Raw genomic sequence first — 6840 nt, forward strand, 5'->3', positions numbered from 1 at the left:
ACCAACAAATTGTAAACCAAGACATTGTAAACCTTCCATTTTTTTGAAAAAGGAAATTTTTCATTTAACTTCATGGCCATCCCCATCAAAAACTGACCAGACCATTAATAGTAATAGCTAACTTTTAGAAGAAGTGGTACATTCGAAACATTCCAGTCATGGTTGTTTTTTTTATTTTAGAAAGTGAACGAAGAATTTGATATGTGGGGAATGAGGTGTGATGGGATGGAGAGGGAGGTGGATAGGCTGGGGAGAAAGTTGAGAGAAAGGGAGAAAATTATTCCAAAAGAAAGAAAAGATAAAAGTTAAAAGTTTTAATAATTTTTACCATCTTTATACAGCCTATGAACCAAAGTAAAGAATGGTGATCATGACAATAATAAGATGAAAATATTTTGCTAAGACCCCCTCAATTCGACTTTTAAATTATTTTTTGAATTTTAGGACTAGATGAAATGCACTACAAGGAAACCCGCAAGACCAAAAAGACTAAAGGATGCACAACAAGGAAACTTGCAAGACCATAAAGACAAATGAGTACACTAGAAGAAAAACTACAAAAAAAAAAGACAGAAAAGGTGCCCAACAAGCAAACCTGGAAGACCAAAAATCTTAATGACCTTAGGAATTTAAAAACAAAATTAATCATTGGAAACCAACGTTTTCTCCTTGTAGAATATGTAAAGTGTACATTGATGGTGTCGGCTTCATTTAAGAACTATATAAATTGTAAATAGGTCGACTTGTATTAGCCCAGTAGCTATTTGTTTTTATGTCAACGATAAATAACAATTACAAACAAACAAACAATTCTGTGTAATACAAAAATCACCATTTTCAAATATGCAAAACTTGATAATCTGAATGCTGAATGCAAGATGAAGAGTTGAATATAAAAAGACTATAAAAGACAGTTATTCTAAGTCATGGAGTGAAAGGGAACACCTGAGTTTTAAGATTTTCATGGAAGCATTGAATAAAGCGCACTTTACAATTTTGCAAAATATCTAGGGCATTATTTTGGGCTGTTTGTTGATATTTTTTCCATCTGCCCACCATTCAAGTCTTTCTTACCATTACCTCCAGGCTCTCTAATTTACTTCTATAAGGAGTTTAAAAATCACAAAACAAACGTTTTAGACTATAACTTAACAAAATAGACATTTTTTTTTCACTTGTAGTAAATTTTAGGAAAATTCAACTGTTTCTAATAGTCAAAAGAATTTGTCAACGATGAAATGTATAATGTATCATTCTTTTCATAGATGGCTGCAAACAATGCCGATGCCAATGTCCATGCATCAGCACCAAAAGTAAGCACTTGATTTAAAAACGGCTAGCTAACTTTGTCGTTAAAAGGTACATTCCCGGGATGGAGCAGTCAGGCAAATTTAGCGACGAGCATGTGCGGCGGTTGAAAGTATGTTTTCAAGGAAGCGGTAGCGCACTGTTAAGGTGGACTTCTTGATAAATGCACAGTAAAGGTGGAAAACGACAAATATATATGCCCAGAAGTTTTTTAAAAAAACCAAAAGAGAAAAGTGCATTGTAAGGGTATGGATTTCCCCGATTATTTGATACACTGTGATTTAAAAAGCCATTTTTTTCGCTGCAAATACCGTCCGTTCGCAAATTCGATTTACTTCTTAACTTCATTTTCAATATTCTTTAAAAGTTATGTATTTATACTCGAGGGTGTTGTTTTGATGATTGAGAATTTCATTCACTTCTACTACGACTGGCTTGCAATGTTAAAAATATTGAAGATAATCAATCCATGTTCAACACTTTTGACTTTAGTTTTGCTAGATGTTTCTCTTCAAATTATATAATACAGTTTTGTCATATTTACTTTCTTTTCTTTTTGCTTCTCAGATTGTGACAGGCACGATGGGTTTACCCTTTTTAGGGATTTCATCAATTCAAGAAACGACTGGTCAATCCAAGAGACGAGTATTTTGTACGGATAATGATGTATATACTTTTATTTACATCAAACCGAGAAAAAGGGCTGATATTTTATCAATTCTGGGGCAAAAGAGGCAAAAGTCAGGGTTTTCCCGTTTTTTCTTTATTTGGAACAAAATCAGATTTTCTTTATTTGACGACCCTAAGAGGAATTTCGAAGGTCTGACACAGAGCCTTGGACATTTTATAGCCCATTTGGACGTCGATTACTTTTAGCAGGTTTTAGAAAAATAATTAGTGCAAATAATTGGTGTGCTGTTTGTCACCTAAATATGTGAGACTTAATTTTGTTTTTTCATCTGCAAGAAAAGTCTCTTATACCATCTCTCACCTCAACCCGAACAGCCCCACCACCTTAGTTTATGCACAATATGTGAATCATGTTGAAAAGAAAGAAGTGTGCAGAATTAATCGATCTTCTCCTTGTTGTAGGATTTCGACTGTGTATGTGGCAAAAACTATTTGAACAAAAAAAATTTGAACAAGCATATTACTGCCAAAGGCAATAATGCAGATCATTTCAAAAAAAGTAAGTCTAATTTGATTTATTTTGTTTCGAAAGTATTACTTTTTAACACCCCTGTCTCAGTGACCCGGTGGCTTTTAAAATTTCACCGGGGATAAAAAAATATTTCTTTGGAAAGCCAGTGGGGATTTTTCAAAGACAGAAAATACCAGTGGGGACACAGAATTAGAATAAAAATTTCAGTTGGGATTTCGAAATTTTTTTTTTTTCCAAGTTTGTTGAAACAGTACAGTAAGTGTGATAAGCAAGAATTTTATGATTTATAAGCCATATTCCCCTCCTTTCCCACACTTGCTTTTAATTGCACTTGCAGCTTGTAATCCAGTTGTTATGCAGTCTAGATCATTTTTTAACCATCACTGTTCATTCCTCAACAAACATTCCTCCCAACATAGCTCTATTCTTGCCATTTTTTAAGCTAGTCGATGAAAAGTGAAGATGTCTTCCCTGACGAGAAACTTTTCTAGTCAAGTTCAACTGGCCTTTAAGACTTTAAGATAGCCAAAAAATCATTTAAGTTTATAAGAGTTTATACAGCATGAAGTCTCGTACTTTTCTAGCATCTATAATTTTCTGGAATAAATAGAACTGTAACTATCAAATTTGTCAATGATGAAATGTATGTGTTATTCTATTTATAGATGGCTGCAAACAATGATGCAGTACATGCATCAACACTAAAAATTCAAACAAGTGGTGAAAAATATCAAAATTGTAATAAGGCATCAACACCAAAAATAAGACTAAAATTGTCCTGTCAAAGGGTATATTCCTGGGAGGGAGCGGAGCAGCAGTCATGCAAATTTAGCGACGGTTATGTGCGGCGGCGGCTAACCGAGGTTTTTGAATCGCTCGTTGACCAAAAATGGTTAAAAACGGTAAATATCTCAAAAAATGGATTTGTGTCAAATTTTTGCGGTTTTTTTTACTATTTCGCTTCGCAGGAAAGACTCTTTTGAAATCATAATTGTTAGACCAAAGATAAAGATTTCTAACTCAAACTAGGCTGGCTTCGCCGTCTTCCTATATGGTCCATGTCCAATAAACTCTACATTGGCACTTATAGGGTTAAAACCTATTAAAAATAATTTATGCTTGTTGTGCTTCCTATAGTAACTTCATCAACGAAAAGCATTTAAAAATGTACCCGGTTCAAAATTCACTTTCAAAGTCTAATTCAATTCTTGCGTTCGATCTTATTTGCCCTTGTCTAATAGGTTTGGGACCCACTAATCAATCATCTTCGAAACATGATTTGGGAAGGAGAACCGTCCCGACACGATCAAGGAGAACAGTCCCTCCACATGCAAGGTGTGCAGTTTCTCCCTTATCAAAAAGAGTGGTCGCACCCTCAGCAAAGAGGGCGGCATAAGTGACATTCTACTGTGTGTTTTCTTTTTTTTTTACAGCAGCCGAAAAGAAAACGGGGGAGGCCAGCATATGGTGATAAAAAGCCGAGATATACAAGTACGCTACACATTACTACAACACGTTTTATTTCATTCACTATTACAAAACCCGCTGTACTTTTAATTTCAATGTTGTTATGGCTTTGATTTAATTTTATTTGCCTATCATACTGTCCGTTTCTATCAGTCGGATTCCTTTTTTATGCGATTAGCTTTTACATTGAGTCTCTTAGTTGCTTTATTTTTCCTTTTTATCAAATGTGTACGTTTGGCAGATGGGATTGACAATACCAACCTTTGAAATTATGGAGCTTTAATTTATCTTTTTCACATTTTTGTTAGTCTGAAATCTCACGTGTAACTCACTTAGTCATACGATCTAGTCTTAAGAATGAGCTAAGGAAATTAGTATTACTCGATTACTATTGGCCATTATTCGACTTGCACAAACTGATCCCTTCATTATCAAATGGTGGGATTTTCCGTTAAGCCAAGCCTGGAAGACTACGTCTTTCTGGTGTAATTTTCAATTACGGAAAATCTTTTCTTTTTGTCATCCTAAGTTTTAACTTAGAAACTTAGCAACTCTTGCCCTGGAGCACAAAATTTATCTTGTCCATAAAAAATATGCAATCCGAAAGGGATATTGCTATAGGGCGAAACAGAAAAAGGCAGTACATCGTGGAGTATGCAGATCGTAGTATCTGAGCTCATACAGGCTTTTTTCGTTTGTTTCCATCAGAAAGCTGAAAAAGATGAGAGAAGGAAGAAAAGGAAAGAAGAAGACGAGAAATGGAGGAAAGAAAATCCGGGCCTCTCTCCTCCAAAGAGCAGGGAGGCCCTCAAAACAAGAGGTTGCAGAACGTGAAAAGATCAAAACACTGGAAGAGGAGCGCAATAATAGAACGGTATATTTCAGCATTTTTCATTTTCATTCTTTTCGTCAGGTTGCAGAACGTGAAAGAATTAAAATAATGGAAGAGAAGCACAATAGAACGGTAGATTTCAGCATTTTGCATTCTTTCATTCTTTTCTTCAGGTGGCAGAACGTGAAAGAATTAAAAGAATGGAAGAGGAGCACAATAGAACGGTATATTTCAGCATTTTGCATTGCACGGTAGGTAATTTTCTCATTTTAACTTACTTAAATTTTATTTTTACTTTAAGAATTACCCCACAAAATTTTATTTTAGCATCAGTTTGAATATATTCTTCGAATCCATCAATTCCATTTTCACACTCATTATCGAAACTTCCTAAAGGTAAAGGAAAACCCCAGCGGACCCAAAATTCATGCTACCAAGCCACGAAAAACCCTCTATCACATCATCTAACTAATAGCCCCTAATGCACATAGTTGCTATTATTTCTGTGACACAATTTTGATACTATTCACCACTAGATCGAAGAAATCACGAAAGGACTAAATATATTCAATTTTTTCATTGTTTTACATCATGCTACTGTATTTCAATAGTTATTAAAAAGCTTTTAACTTTACAACACGGTTGTATAAAAACCCTGGTCTGAAATTGTTGTAGTTCTTTGTTAGCTTTTTCCTTTATAAAAGAGAGACAAAAAAGCTTCTAGACCTAGGTTTTTATACGGACTGTGATAAGCTTGAATGGTCTAAAATCATTTTTGCTGTACATTCACTTGGTTGAAAATTCACAGTAATTAGATGCTAATGGGTGTTTTCCCATTGAAAGATTAAACAAATAAAATTAAAGTGAGAAAAGGCTAGAAGGGGTTCTATTTTTGCTATTTTAAAAGAATGATGACGTCATCCGATGCAAATTCATATTTGACGCAAACTTGTGAAATTCAAGTCAATTGGATAAAGATTTCAAAAGTTGAAAAGAATTTCATGCAGTGGATACTATTAACATCAGTTTTCTCACTGAACAGGAAGAGCCCACCCCTTCAGTACGAATATAGTTCAGATGAACAAAGAGGATTTGTTTTGAATTTTAGGACTAAAAAGTGCAGAAGCAAGCCTGGTAGACCAAAAGGGCTAAAAAGTGCAAAAGGAAGCCAGGTAGACCAAAACTGTCTATGTTTTTCAATTGAAAAAGAGCGATTAAATGCCATTATGGCGAGTAAAAATTTACAACATACAAAAAAGTCGGACACAAAAAAATATGTCTTTCCAGTATACTCGTGAAGCTATAAAAGCCACCTACGCTAGCAAGCTCGCTACGGTCATTAAAATATTGTCTTCAACGAAGATAATGAAATATAGTGAGAAGTCGTCTTTGACGACTTTGCCACCGCTAGTATTTTTAATTGGTCATTACCACGAATGCTCTATCTGCCCTTGTATACCCTCCGAAAACAATATGTATGGCCTATGTATAGGTGAAGTTTCAAATTCTCCTTTAAGTTTCTTCATGCTATTTTAATGTACACACAGAGCTAAGCAAGGCACTTTTACACCTTGAGCATGATCATTTTAGGCATACCCAAGAATAATTTTTCAAAAGCCATTTAATTCTTTTTTTAGATTCATCGGTCAAATCTATCCAAGAGTTGTTAAGGCTTTTGATTGTGGCCGTTCTGGAAGTAAGTGTAATTCACAAATAAATTATTTTCCAAGCAAACGAAAACAACTTTCAGTCTTGGTCAGTATCTTTCTCACGCTGAAAAATGCGATGAAGAACTCATAAATTATATAATTTTGTTAGACTTTTTTAAGCAGCTCTGCTCTCGCGTAACATGAGAGTTTTATAACAAAATCTGTTTAAAAGGAATTCCAACGTCTGCTTAAGTTGTCATTCACCTACCTGGGGTAATATATCATACTTAAGGGCTTAAACTGAAAATTGAATTAATAACTAATGAATAAATCTCTCATAAAATCCATGCTTCTTCTCAACCTCTAATAAATTAAAATTAATATTCTTCTAAAATCCTCTTAATCCTTACTTAAAATTAAAT

This window comes from Clytia hemisphaerica, unplaced genomic scaffold, assembly GCF_902728285.1.
Source record: "Clytia hemisphaerica strain Z4C2 unplaced genomic scaffold, Clytia hemisphaerica genome assembly, whole genome shotgun sequence".
Classification (NCBI taxonomy): Eukaryota; Metazoa; Cnidaria; class Hydrozoa; order Leptothecata; family Clytiidae; genus Clytia; species Clytia hemisphaerica.